General features: G+C 39.0%; 1 long non-coding RNA gene across 4 annotated transcripts in view; it reads right to left on the bottom strand.

Annotated features, from left to right (window-relative positions):
• The window catches only part of LOC110259475 (uncharacterized), a 531,787-nt gene extending 528,235 nt beyond the window's left edge, over positions 1-3,552 (bottom strand). For all 4 annotated transcript variants that reach the window (XR_014838781.1, XR_014838778.1, XR_014838779.1 and 1 more), the window contains exon 1: positions 3,464-3,552. This is a non-coding gene — a long non-coding RNA (uncharacterized LOC110259475). The remainder of the gene's footprint in view (positions 1-3,463) is intronic.
• Positions 3,553-15,638: the final 12,086 nt, after the last annotated feature.

Genomic DNA, 15,638 nt, shown 5'->3' with positions numbered 1-15,638 from the left:
ACATTTTGTGAAAACCCAACTATACACAGAAACATCTGTCCACTTAGTTCACCCAGAATGTTGAGCAGGATCAACAACTTTTTAAATATTTTGAAATTCGGGGGACCTAAGTAGACTCTTCTTTCTTTTATGTGATTCATCCTACTCAGTAGCTCGGACACTCCATCTTTATAATTGAAGTCTGTTTAATTTAGTCTAGGATATTATGATACCTGGTTGATAATGAATAAAATAATTTAGAAGCAAAATAGGATGAAGCAATAATTTTTCCAAATTATCTTTCCCCAGGGAAAGTTCTCTTGTTAATACTAGCCTGAGTTGATCTGAAGGCTTATTAAGAGAAAATGAAAGATTTGTAAATGGTTCTGTTTGTTTTAAGTAAGAGGAGGAATGCATTATTTTTATTCCCTAGGGGGAAAATATCCAACAACTTGATTCTAGCCCTTCCACTGCAGAAACCAGAAGCAATTTCCTCCTAAGCATTTACATTCTTTTTCTCCAATTTCTCTATTAAGTATTTGAACAGCAAAGTGCTTGCTAAAACAAACAGGGAAGTTAGAGGAATATGAAATGAAAGAATATTGAGGTTATTTAGGTTATCAATATGATATGATATATATGACTGCTACCTTTTTGAACTTAACTGAGATTTTCTTGGTGGCCTAATGTATAACTGGTTGTTTTAAGAGTTTCATGGGACGAAACAAAGAAAAATATTCTTTCTTGTCACCGTACTGTGTTTGAAATACATCGATTAGATCAACCACATGATTTATTATATTACATGAACTCATACATATAATACATTTATTATATTACATATTTGGTCTACCTCATCAGTCATGAACTGACAGTTTATTTAAATTCATCTACAACTACTGCGAATTTCTACCACCACTTTTGCTTTATGTGTTTTTGAGATGTGAAAGCTGGTGAATGAAGATGTTTGGAAGTTATGTCATTATTCCGGATTGTATGCTTCATCATTTAAGAGGGCAGTCTTCTTATTTAACATTTTGCCTTGAATAAAACTCATCCACCAAGTCCACTACGTTGTTAAATACCCAAACATATCCTTCATTACATTAGTAACCGGTTCCATATCTGGGTATTTTTTAGTCTTCTAAATTGAGTCACAGTGCTACTCCATTATACTGAAAACTCAGGTTAAATGATATATTTAACTACTACTAACATACTTGGATGAAATAGAAAGGAAGAGGAAAAAAAGTGGGAAATTGATTAAATATAGAAATAACAACAAAAACAAGCCCGCAAACAAACATAAACACGATCGGTTTGTTACATTTGTTTCTTCAACTGGTCCTGAAGTGCTAATTAGAATTTATAACTTTCATGTTCCTCAGCCGGTAGGGTTGAGTGATACAAATATTTCTTCTACCTGTGGCAGCTGAGCCTTGGCAGTTTTCATTTATTAGAATTATTACTGTTTTGCTTGAAATTCCATGAATTTTTCTTTCTTTTTTTTTGGGGGGGGGGCTGCTCCAGTGGCATATGGAGGTTCCCAGGCTAACGGCTGAATGACAGCTGTAGCTGCTGGCCTACGCCACAGCCATAGTCACACCAGATCCTTGACCCAGTGAATGAGACCAGGGATCAAACCTGCATCCTCATGGATGCTAGTCAGATTTGTTTCCACTGAGCCATGAGGGGAACTCCATGAATATTTTCATCTGAAGCAGAAGTCTAAGAGGCACCCCAGAGACACTCCTGGGTTTCAGATATGCCTCCTGCGTAATAAGATCAATCACATTCACTCTCTGGTCAGTCACCACAATCAGTCTACCAACTCCCTTCTATTCTCATTACTTCAAGGGCAGGAAGAGCCCCAATAATCAACTGGTAGCCTCAGCATCGAAGTCAACTGAACCATTATTTTGTGCCCTTGTGAGTGTGTGCCTCGCTTGGAAACCAAAAATTCTCAATCTGCCAAAAGCAGAGCTAGCGAGCTTGAAAGCAAATCTTTACAAGAGGGTCATTAATGAAAATAATGAAAAGTACCACGTCCTTGGTGGCTATATTCTGAATGTGGGGAAATAAGAATTAGATTCTGGTTATTGGTTCAGAGCTTAGCGAATGTGAGGATAGTACCTCAAATTTACAAGTGGTTGTCACCTAGTCAGCGCCATGTGGAAGTAATTTACTGACCACTGCACCATCCTGTAATGAATCCCTTAAGCATCGGACTGTTTTCTCTTTTCACTGTAAGAGAGTTTCTTTGTTAAAAGTAATGTATAAAGGATACAATGATGGGAAATAAGGGATTCAGGATGTCCAAGAAAGACAATCTATATCTAGAATAAATATTTATTCCAATGAGAGGAAATTTCTGCCCCCTTCATGTTAACGTGGTTGGCTGTTCAACCCAACCCTACCCTCCCTAACCAGAGGAAAGAGGGTCAGTGTTGGTCTCTGGTGTTAGCACATGAGGGACTTGGCAGTGGAGTTAGCCAGATGAACTTTGGTGAGGCAAGCCAAGGTTGTCTAGAATACACGTAACTTCCATCTTTGCCACCGTGGCCACTCTTCTCATTAACACACTGCGCGCGCAAACAAGCACTGAGGTAGAGTCACAATGACATTCCTACAGCATGTCTCACTGTCCACCTGCTTATGAAAGCCTGGTCAGATGCTCTTCATGAATATTCACATAGGACACATGTATCTTAGATATACTCCAGGCCCATTCTGAGAAGACAATACTTATAACCAACTTAAATACTATTCCTGGTCCTTAAATCCTGTTCCTTCCAATTATCTGACCATTCTATCCAAACTCTGGCCACTATTCATGAATCAGTGTACATTTATGCTTCTTGCCAACTCTCTTTCAGGCCCTCTAGATATAGTATCGTGAAGACTTAGCCAACAGGATACCCACTGCTTTCTTGCTGCAGTCCAAGGATACCCCTGACAAATGGTAAAAGTTCTTTTCTGGCTAGCACCATCAAACTGTGCACGTACCCGCAAACCAGGCTCAACTGTGTTCTTCCTCAGTCCACTGTCTTGAGGATCTTGCCATGTAGCCACAGACGTATGCTGAGGAAGAGGCGGCACTGCCACAGGTGTAGATGCTCTAAGAGCAGGCTCTTTAACCACCTAACAGCCTGCACATGTGCAATAAGCTACAGTTCAGCCAGCCTCGATAAACCACTTGGAGAGTGTCCTAGGGTGGGTGGGGAGGACCCCCTTTGCACTACACTATAGCACTGGGGCTGCCAGTTAGTCCCCATCAAGTCGTGCTGCTGATGGGGTCGGGACCTCTCCATGAACCAGAACCTCCAGGTATCTCTCGTTCTATGACCAGGAGGTCTCACCTATCAAGGCGTTAGTGCTCCAAACATATCTCACTTCAGAATGAATGACAGTCTCTGTGCCAATGCGAGCGTGGACATGGGCAGACGCCTCTCTCCCCCCAACGAGTCCCAGAGAGTAAACTCACCTCCTCTGAACTGGGTCGGGCCTGGCCTGGCCTGGCTCCGGGCTGCTGCTCGTTTCCCTTTGCTCCCGGGAGCTGCACAGCACACGCATGCGCATTTGGTCTCCTGCGCGGGCCTCCAGCAGCCCCAACCACGCCAGCGAGCAGGTTTCCCAGGTGTCTCTTAGTGGAGGACCCCGGGGTAGACCCTCCCCATCCGCCCTGACAAGACTTTTTACTTCTCTCCTACCCCCCGCTCTGCATTTATGGGGAATAGGCACCATTTAATAGGACGGGGATTGGAATTAGGCACTTTGGGTCCCCTGTGAACCAGGTCTAATTAGCAGCTCCTCACAACCCTTGAACTCCAGGTGTTTGGTTTCCTGGAAACTCAAGACAGTCGCATGCGCAGTACACACTCCTACAGTGGCCTTGGTGGGATGAACACCCTGGAGAATGCCTCACTTCAGAATGCATTGGAATTTACAACATTCCAGCATAGTTTGTAATATCTCAAAACTCCATCCAGCTTGAGGACTTAATGGAAGGCACATTCTCAGGCACATCAAATTTAGAGAACTTGAGGATCTTGAAATAAATTCCTTACTATTTACCAGGTTCTCATAATCTTTCAAAGTCTTAATGTGATGCTAGTAGTTCACAGATCCAGATTAAGACTGCTTTCTAGCTATGGTAAACTATTTGTGGTTTTATAAACATGTTCATGTCTTTCTTACATAGTTAAATAAAACAGCATAGCCACTCTCCTTAAAAACCATTCACTTCCCTCTTAATGATGATAATTTCCTTTTGCTTCACTACCTTAGGTGGGATTCTCTCAAACATACCTATACCTACTGAAAGCTTACTTCTTTAAATGCTCTTCATTCGTTCATTGTGAGTATGTTTCTCTTTCCTGACAGACACCTGGCCAATAGAAGTAATATATGGAAGTTTTAGAAATTGTTTTTTTGGGTTTTTTTTTGTTTGTTTGTTTTGTCTTTTGCCATTTCTTGGGGTGCTCCCACAGCATATGGAGGTTCCAAGGCTAGGGGTCGAATTGGAGCTGTAGTCGCCAGCCTACACCAGAGCCACAGCCACTAGGGATCCGAGCCGCGTCTGCAACATACACCACAGCTCATGGCAATGCTGGATCCTTAACCCACTGAGCAAGGCCAGGAATCGAACCCACAACCTCATGGTTCCTAGTCGGATTCGTTAACCACTGGGCCACAACGGGAACTCCTAGAAATTGTGTTCTTATGCTTCTTTGCACCATTAACCTAGCCCTACTATTCTGGTCACAGAAGAGCTTTATATTATTCATTGATTAATGTGAAAGGCAAATACAGGAAGAAAAAACTTAAGCCCTTAACAGAAAAAATAATTTTAAAAATAACACCTCAAGTTCAAGAACGAGAAAAAAAGAGTTTCTTGAATTTCAAATGGGTGACTCCTCATTTTAAGATCCAAAGCAAATGGTTTATGGTTTTATGGCTTATGGTATTAATGTGGGTTAATAACATAAACCATAAAACAGGAATAAATTCCAGATTATAATGTGAGAACAGCTTTTCTGCCAGTGTGGAAGGGGGAGATTTTTGTTGAGTTATAGGAGGAGGGGGTGGTATTTTGGAGAGATATGAAAGAATTAGAAAAGTGCACAGATGCCAATGTGAATCTATGTCTGCTGCTCTCCAGTGGGCTGAGTTCCCCAGGGTCAGCTTGAAAGAAATTCTACATAGGTTTGGGTGAATCTGAGAAGAGAGTGACTTCCACTTTGTGTAGTCTAAGCAGGTTCTTGTGCCTTAGGAGGCATGTGCATCTAAACAGTACCTAGGCAATGACTGACTGAGTGATCTAGGCAGATGGTCCAGAGCACAGGTTCTCAGAGTCTTTTATACTCCATAGCAATGAAGGAAAGCATTAGCTTAGACCCCTGGGAGGAAAAGAGATATGACTCAGAGAGAGCGAAGAGGGCAAAGTAGATACAAATTACAAGGATCTAATATCTGTAAATCATTAGAATTACCTGGTAGCTTAGCATGACAGGGATCAGGTGAGATGCTTCTCCTTAAGCCAAAACAAAGACCAGAGTAGTATGAAGATATAACTATCTCCCAGTGCCAGCATGATAACTGGCACATTAGAGACTGGGTCCATAACCAAGGAGATGAGAATGTGAAAGAGGAGGGTGGGGATCAGAACTGGCTTGGCTATTTACCCCCTGTAACTGAATTCTAAAGTGGACACAACCGAGTTAACTCAAATGAGCATGCTTAAGCTATCTATCATTAGCAGAAATAGTAGTGCATGATCTTTATAACTGACTTCTACAGAAGTAAAGTATACTTCTGTACTTCTAAATATTGTGGGTTGTTGGAACTGGAAAGGAAGTAGCATTGGACTAAATTCCAGAGTAAAGAAAGAGTTTAATAGGTAGGCAGAGCCATAGCATCATTCACACTTGGAGAAAGTTGCCTGATACAGATACAGGTGGGAATGCAAATGACTTCGGAGAAATTTGTATGCAGAGAAGGAAATCACCTGGGCTTTTGACAACAGCGTAGGCTGAGAGGATGGACTGCAACTGGAAGAGAGTCAAATATAAGGACAAGGAATTGGTCATTAATTCCCCTCTATCATTCTTTAGTTTTGCTCATAAAACAACATTAGGGCTGATGAGCAGAAAGAAATGACAGTGCATTATCAAGGTTATTGGATTCTGCAGTACATCAGAGTTGAATCTAAAGGTGAACTAACAATATCTGAAATTTTTGCCAATCCTGTCCCTCCACAAATAGTGACTATTTCAAAGAGATGGCACCTGAGGGGACTGGGGCTTGAGTTAATCACAGGTGAACTCAGTCTATTTATATATTCAACCCAGCTCCAGCCCTGGGAGGAATCTGAATGATCAATCCTCAACAAAGCTGAAAGGCACAGAAAATGGCTTGCATTCTCTGAGAAATAAACAAAACATATGTATTTAGTCGAATAACTATTTATACACAATTCTCAGAATATAATAAAATACATTACAAGCACGTTGGAGGAGGAAAATGTGATTCAGAACCAAGAGGAAGAGTCATTAGAAGCAGATGTGTAAAAAGGCAAGTTATCAAAATCAGCAGGCAAGGACTTTAATACAATAATTAACAATATGTTGAATAATTGAAAGGAAAAGGTGGATATAATTTGTGAAGAGAGGAGACCATTCAATGGAAAAGAGAAACCCTAAAATAGAACTAAGAGAAAAATTTTTAATTCAATAACAAAAATCAAAATTCTAAAGGACTGGGTTTCCTCTTGCAATACACAATCTGCTCTTTATATCATGATCCAGTTTAGCTCAGTGAGATGGAAATTAAAACCAAAATGAAACATCAGAAATTAAAATTAGAAAGACTTATATGTACTGGAAACATTATAATTCTCCTATGTTGCTGGTAGGAGTATAAATAAAATAGTAAATTACTCTGAACAATTTTTTGTACACGTTAATAAAATTAGACACACCCTCTTCTATGTTCTAGAAGTTCTGCTCCTTGGAAAGGAACAAGCACATATATACACAAAAAAAGAATGCATGAGATGTATCCATGATATCTTCAAACTGAAAATAATCCAAATAGCTCCCCATGGTACAAGTGATTTAAAAAATGTGGTATCTTCACACAAGAGGATACTGTAAAGCGGAGAAAAAGTGCTGCTACATGTACTACATGGGTAAATGACAACAACAACAAACATGTTGAGTGAGAAAAATACGACTCAAAAATATACCCACTGTATAAGTCTGTTTATATGAAATTTAGGAAGAAAACGAAACTAATTTATGGTGATAGAGTTTAGGATGGTGGCCATCTCTAGGTACATAGGTGGTTATTTCCGAGAAACCCTCAAGAGATATGTCTTGATCTGGATGGAGTTGGTATGGGTGCATATTAATAGGTGTTATTTATAGAATTTCATCAGGCAGTACATTGATATGCACATTTTACTGAATTCAAATTATATTACAATAAATCAAAGAAAGACACATTTAGCATAGGCTGTTGCAGCAAAATGAGATATTTAGAAATTTTCAGGATAAAGCAGCTAAATAAAAAAGAAGAAAAGAGTAAACATGATGTGCTTAGAAATGATCAGAATATAGGATAATATCTATTATGTGGCTCTGGGTACCATAATTTTGGTGTCTCCTATTTGAAATGGTCTATACACTCTAGAATCCTGGTGCCTATGTTGGAATCATTGATGCTCCACCTCCTGACTGTGGGACCTGGGTCGAGTAACTTCATCTTTGTGCTTCTGTGTTCTCATGTATGAAATATAGATAATAATAATAATACCTACCTTAAAGTATTATTGTAGAACAAGATGAGAAAATATCTATAACTAGTAGAGGGCCTAGAAAATTAGTAGATACCAACAAATGCTTATTACCATAATTATTCATAGTATTACTCAAATATGTATCTTTTTCAGATATAAATATTTGTTCAAAATAGCCCATATGTCTATGGAAGGAATAGCCCATATGTAAGGAAGGCCATAAATAACAATTATTTCATAGTAAAATATTTTTGAGGATTTATTCTAAAATATAAGTAAAGGTATTTATGGAGGCAAACCCATTCAGATGTCTTATCTGGAATGATGCGGACAAGGAAAAGCACCAGACACATATACATGCATGTGTGGACAGATAGGCAATTTTATAAAAGATATGTTGAAAGCTTTCACAAAATGGAAGATAAAGGTCTTGGACTTTGGAGTTCCCGTCGTGGCGCAGTGGTTAACGAATCCGACTAGGAACCATGAGGTTGCGGGTTCGATCCCTGGCCTTGCTCAGTGGGTTAAGGATCCGGCATTGCTGTGAGCTGTGGTGTAGGTTGCAGACGAGGCTCGGATCCCGCGTTGCTGTGGCTCTGGCGTAGGCTGGTGGCTACAGCTCCGATTGGACCCCTAGCCTAGGAACCTCCATATGCTGCGGGGAGCAGCCCAAGAAATGGCAAAAAGACCAAAAAAAAAAAAAAAAAAAGAAAAAAAGAGAAAAAAAGATCTTGGACTTTAACATTGGATTATGAAAAAAAAAAATTCTAAATGCCTATTTGCCTTTGTCATTCTCCATCTAGCTGTTGTTTACAGAATAAATTCGAGTCCTTAATATGATAGTAAAGGTCTTTATTTGGCCTCTTTTTTGGAGAAGATGATCACTGCCTGCTCTCTTTGGTCCACAAGAAAAATGTGCACTGACTCCCCTGAACTGCTAACGCATGCTTGTACCATGGCATTTCATGTGTTCTGCAATGGTTCTTTGCTCTTCTTCCTCTTTTGCTAGACTTTTTAAATTTTATATTTAATTTTTGTTTTTAATTTTTTATTTTTATTTTTTTATTCCTTTTTTAATTTTAATCTTTCTTTTTCTTATTATAGTTGAATTACAATATTGTGCCGATTTCTGCTTTATGGTAACGTGACCCAAGCATACACACATATACATTCTTTTTCTTGTACTATTCTCCATATTTCTTAAGGGCACCAACCCTTCATTAATCAAGTTATACTTCATATGACCAGAAATTAGTGCTGCGATGGTAGCCATACAGTAGTAACATGAAACCCACTTCCTGAATGAATAACTATTTAAAAGTACAGAATTCATAGAAGAAATGGGTGAAAAGGTCAGAGAACACACACAGCTAACTAAAATGATCAGAAACATTCACTCTGTGAATTAATGTATAATATGAAGAGCAGGAGAGTGAGCATCTGCCTAAGGGAACAATGTGGAGAAATACAGATTTAGCAATGGCTTTTCGTTTGTCATTTTCAGCAATTTAGAGCCACTCATCAAAGAGGACTTAAAGGGAAAAAAAGATAATGATGATGAGGTGTGACGAACTTGTTTTAAAAAAAAAGATGATTGCTGTGATGATGCTGAGAAGGAGGATGAGATGATGGACTACAATGGAAAGGAGAAAGGAAAAATAATTCTAAAATCCCATCCTTGAAAATTAAGACTGTTGGACACTAGGAATACTTAAATTCAGATAAATTAGAACTGTTCAGAATTACAAAAACAAAAAACAAAAACAAAAAGCCAAAAAACAGGGAAGAGAAGAGGATGACACAAATAACAAGGAAACAATGACAAGGAGGAAAATTGCTAGACTTATTTAAAAAAATGTATTTAATGGCTGTTAGAGTACCAATGATCCTGTTGGATTATGGGAAAACTTAAAATATGTATTACATCTATCATTCCTTTATATAAAAAGATTTTTTTTTATTTTTTAGGTTATTTCACAAACTAGTGGTAACCACAAATGCCAAATTTGTGTGTGTGAAAGTGCTAAATTCTTCAGAGCACTTGAGAATTGCTAGAGAGGTAAAGCAACCAATGAAACATACTCTTGAGGTTTCCATTTCCTGGGTCGATTTACCCCTTTTGTCTCATCAAAACTCCTGGTTGACATGGCCTCCCATCGTGGCATTTGCAACCCACTACAAAGTCTTTGTCTGTGTGAGATTGACAGACAGGTGACTTTTGAGTGTTCCGCGAAGTGCCTTTTAAACTTACTTTCCATTCCAACACCTGCCTTCTTCTTGAGGGGAAAAAAAAGTTCGACTTTTGGTCTTTTCTTTGTGGTTAAGTACCTCACTTTGTTCCCATTTGTCTAATATTGAGATTGAAGTTTCAAGCTTTGCAGAGAGTTGGTGTTTCTTTCCCTAGCTTGTCACGCCCTGTTTTCTGGAGAGAAAGGGATGAAGAAATTTTCTAAGCATACCGAGTATGTGACAGATTTCAAAGGGTCACAGATGCTTGGTAATTATTCCCATTGAGAGGTAGAGCGGCATTCCCCCTCCTTCTTGACTTCCTGGTGAATGAAATGTGGACATCTGAAGCTAGCTTAGAAGAAGCCTTCCATACCCTGCCTCAGTCTCTGAGAACTCTTGTTCTTGGAGCTCTCAGCTGCCTTGTAAGAAGCACCACTATTTAGGGAAAAACCTGCTTTGAGAAGCCCAAGTCACAGGATGAAGGTTCTGGAGGATGAAGTTCCATACATTGAGAGAGAGGAGCTGGGGGGACAGGGACAAAGACAGAGAGAGAGAAAGAAAAAAAAAGAGCACCACAGCTCCAGACACATGAGTGAAGATACCACCTAGGAAGTGAATCCTTCAGCCCCAGCCATCCCAGCAGATGCCATGGGAATTAAGCCACATCCTTCCTGTATTCCTAACCCACAAAATCTTAAGGAAAAAAAAAACCATGTTTGCTTTAGGCCACCAAATATTGGGAGTTGTTGGTTATAGAGCAACCATTGGAATCTACTGAAGTTTTCTTAAGATACATTTATACAATTAACCTTGTTTTCTACTTCAGCACTGACAGAGCATTTGGATAAATAATAAAACAATGATTAAATGATGAAGGCAAGGAAACGTATCCAATTGGTATGTAATAGGTCACTCAAGAACATTCAACAAAAAACATAACTTTTGATTCTGGAAATAACAGTAATAACAAAAAATGGTATTATTTACACCCTTCCTTAATTTTCTCCCAAGCAATAATACCATGTCAGCCTTTCTAACTACCTAAAATTTTCTGCAGAATAGTTTGTGCCTTTTTGACCTGGTTGGGAATTGATGAGCGAAGAAGATGTCAAGTTCACAAAAATGACAAATGCTTCCGTCATTGGCAGATGCATTAATCTCTGTCGGAAGAAAAATTTTCATTTGAGGAATACATTAAATAAAATTCTAATGCCGAAATTCTATTCTAATAGAAAATAAGCCTTTAATACTAAACTTTCATTTAGGATAAAGTAGTTTTGGGTTTTTTTGTTTTTTCTTACAAGTGAGGGTATTTAACACAAAAGTGTCTGCCTAAACAATAAAATTCCAATGAATGTTTGAGGGTTGTAAAGTGAAACAAGAAAGAAGCAATACCCATTATTTACAAGTGAGCAACATTTTCTTCAGGAGAAATTTTCTAAGACTTTTCTAGGTAAATGCATAGAGTCAGACTTGATTTTTAATCCCCCTTTAAAAAGCATTATGTTGCTTCTTTTCATTTTCTAAATCATTATAACTGTGGACCCTCAAAATCCTAATTTCATGAGTTATTGGCAGGTAAGAGAAAAAGAGAAACACAGTCACCTTGATAACTAGAGATTAAAAGAAAATAAAGCATTTTGAAAGGACTAAGAGAAAGTATGGTTAATTCCTAACCTTAATAGAAAACCAGTTTCACGCTCCAAACACTACCACAGCAAGACATATACTGTCAAATCACTAAGAGCTGGTCTTTAGAAGGAGTACAGTGGAGTTACATGAGTCAATGTCCCATGAGTATTTTCGTATCTCTTCATGGTCAGAGATTTCTGGGCCAACAGTGCTAGCAACCTGGGTTAAAAGTGTATAAAAGACCCAGAATTGCCAAAGCAATTCTGAGGAACAAAAACCAAGCAAGAAGCATAACTCTCCCAGACTTCAGGCAATATTACAAAGCTAAAGTAATCAAGACAGTATGGTACTGGTACCAAAACAGACATACAGATCAATGGAACAAAATAGAGAAGCAGAAATAAATCCAGACACCTATGGTCAATTAATCTTTGACAAAGGATGCATGAATATAAAATGGGAAAAGACAGTCCCTTCAGCAAGTGGTGCTGGGAAAACTGGACAGCTGCGTATGAATCAATGAAACTAGAACACACCCTCACACCATGCAGAAAAATAAACTCAAAATGGCTTAAAGACCTAAACATAAGACATCATCAAACTCCTAGAAGAGAACAGAGGCAAAACATTCTCTGACATTAAACATACAAATGTTTTCTTAGGTCAGTCTCCCAAATCAAGAGAAATAAAAACAAAAATAAAATGATGGGACCTAATCAAACTGACAAGCTTTTGCACAGCAAAGGAAACCATAAAAAAAAAAAAAAAGACAAACTACTGAATTGGAGAAAGTAGTTTCAAATGATGCAACCAATTAGAGCTTAATCTCCAAAATATATAAACAACTTATGCAACTAAACAGCAAAAAAACCCAATGACCCAATTGAAAAATGGGCAAAAGACCTGAATAGACATTTCTCCAAAGAAGACATACAGATGGCCAATAGGCACATGAAAAAATGCTCAGCATCACTAATTATTAGAGAAGTGCAAATCGAAACTACAATGAGGTATCACTTCACACCGGTCAGAATGGCCATCATGAGTAAATCTACAATTTACAAATTCTGGAGAGGGGGTGGAGAGAAAGGAACCCTCCTACACTATTGGTGAGAATGTAAAGTGATACAAACACTGTGGAAAACAGTACTGAAGTACTTCAGAAAACTACATATAGAACTACCGTATGATCCAGCAATCCCACTCCTAAGTATATATCCCGACAAAACTTTCATTGAAAAAGATACACGCACCCATATGTTCATCGCAGCACTATTCACAATAGCCAAAACATGGAAAAAACCTAAATGTTCATCCACAGATGAATGGATTAAGAAGATGTGGTACATGTACACAATGGTACATGTACTCATCCATAAAAAAGGAAAAGCAATGCCATTTGCAGCAACATGGATAGAACTAGAGACTCTCATACTAAGTGAGTAAGTCAGAAAGGGAAAGATAGATACCATATGACATCACTTATACCTGTAATCTAACATATGGCATAGATGAACCTATCTACAGAAAAGAAACAAACTCATGGATGTGGAGAACAGACTTGGGGCTGCCAAGGGGAGCAGTAGAGGGACTGGGATGGACTGGGAGTTTGGGCTTAGTAGATGCAAACTATTGTATTTGGAGTGGATAAGCAATGAGATCCTGCTATATAGCAGAGGGAACTTTGTCTAATCCCTTTGATGGAACATGATGGAAGATAATGTGAGAAAAAGAATGTACATATATATGTATGATTGAGTCACTTTGCTGTACAGCAGAAATTGACAGAACATTGTAAATCAACTACATATAGTATTTTTTTTAAAAAAAAAAAAAAGGAAAAGGAGTTCCCTTTGTGGCTCAGCATTAACAATCCTGATTAATATCCATGAGGACACAGGTTCGATCCCTGGCCTTGCTCACTGGGTTAAGGATCTGGATCTGGTGTTGCCGTGAGCTGTGGTGTAGGTCGCAGACACAGCTCGGATCTGGCATTGCTGTGTGTGTAGCAGGCCAGCAGCTACAGCTCCATTTCAACCCCTAGCCTGGAAACTTCCATACGCTGTGGGTGCGGCTATAAAAAGCAAAATAAATAAATAAATAAAAAGTTTATTCATGGGAGGTACCCTCGTAGCTCAGTGGGTTAAGGACCTGATGTTAAGGCTCCTCTGGGAGGATGCAGGTTCTGTCCCTCGCCTTGCTCAGTGGGTTAATCCAGTGTTGCTGCAAGGTGCAGCACAGGTTGCAGATGCAGCTCAGATCCGTGTTGGTGGCTGGCCCTGGTAAGTTCCATATGCTGTATGAATGGCAAGCACAGGCTAGAAGTTCAATTTAGGTACCTCAGAGAGAGGCTTACAGATTTATCTTCAGTGGCACCATTTATTTAGCTTACAAGGATGATGGTTCTAGAGTCCTCGCCCATCCTCTCTTCAGAGAGAACTTCTCTCCCCCTTCTGAGGGGAAGATGGGCAACTATACCAGGTAACCTATGAAAGCTCGAGATTCATTAATTTTGGAGTTCCTCTCCTGTGATACTGACCCCCACTCTCCATCCACCAGGTATATCTGGCATGTATGGCCTCACCTGGTAGGAGGCTGGGATACTGGAAACCAATGCAAGATGTTCTGTAAGTAGAGTCTGTCTCTTCCTTAAGCCAGAAACCTCATGATGTCTTCTGTCAGGACAAAGCAAATACAGCTATAAAAACTTAACAGGACAGGGACCTATCGAGTAAAATTTCCCATATCTGTGGTGAAAGCTATGTTGGTTAGGGTTTGGAACTTCCCAAGTCCACCTAGTCATTTCTATCATTCCTCTTCTTCTGTAATTCTTGAAAAATAAGTTGTTTTAATAAAGGCTGCTATTCGTTGGAAATGTCACTAAAAATTAAAATTTAGCATTTAGTTTTTAAAATAGAATTGCATAAATAATTTTAGCTAGACCCCAAACTCTGTGCATTACCAGAATTTGAGTGCAAGAGCAGAGATGGTCACCAGTGAAATGGAAAATTACTTCTCTCACTTACATGAAATGGATGAGATTTTTGGGGATGGGGCGCAGGTTTTGCCAACTTCACAATCTTGGCACAGTGCCTTGTATTACGTAGTGATCAGTAAACTTTAATGGAGGCAAATTGTAGAAATAGTTGGTCCTAAAACCGTTTGTATGTGACTAGAGACCAGTCTCAAATCTCATAGATTCAATGCGATGATGAAGCTAATATAAAATAACCTGTAATCTAACCATATTTAATATGTCCATCATGAAGACATGTTGTCATGATAGAAGAAAAATGATCTGCGTGGAGGCTGGAAAGGAGTAAGAAGAAGAGGAATTTCTTTCAGTACCTTCATCACTTTGGGGACGCAGACTGGAATTTTCTGGGCTGTTTGGTAACTATAAAGCTCACGGCAAAGAAGAGAGAGCTGGTCTGGAGCTGGCAAATGTCAAGGTGAAAGACATACATCAAACAATTTTCCTTTTGCATAATTCAGCCTCTTTCATTTATACATACTTGTGTGTTGGATATGACATATCGATTAGCTATTATTCATTAGCTGTGGCTAGTCGCTTTTTAAATTAATTACCTAAAAGATGCTATCTTCATTTACTACTTTTCTAGTTTAGTTGCAAAAGTACACATGCAACTGCAAAGTTTAAATTGTTGGATTAAAATATGTCAAATATTATTTGATATGACATGTCAAATCTAAAAAAAAGGATATATATGAACTTATTTATAAAACAAAAATAGACTCAGAGTTCCCGTCGTGGTGCAGTGGTTAACGAATCTGACTAGGAACCATGAGGTTGCGGGTTCGATCCCTGGCCTTGCTCTGTGGCTTAAGGATCTGGCGTTGCCGTGAGCTGCGGTGTAGGTCGCAGACGTGGCTCGGATCCTGTGTTGCTGTGGCTGTGGTATAGGCTGGTGGCTATAGCTCCGATTAGACCCCTAGCCTGGGAACCTCCATATACCGTAGGAGCGGTCCTCGAAAAGGC

The sequence above is a fragment of the Sus scrofa genome, chromosome 2 (genome assembly GCF_054392235.1).
Source record: "Sus scrofa isolate SSC_HxYL_T2T_F1_AM1 chromosome 2, Sscrofa_HxYL_maternal_Yorkshire_Landrace_v2.0, whole genome shotgun sequence".
Lineage (NCBI taxonomy): Eukaryota > Metazoa > Chordata > Mammalia > Artiodactyla > Suidae > Sus > Sus scrofa.
Note: the sequence above shows the minus strand (reverse complement) of the source record. Positions and strands in the feature narration are given on the sequence as shown.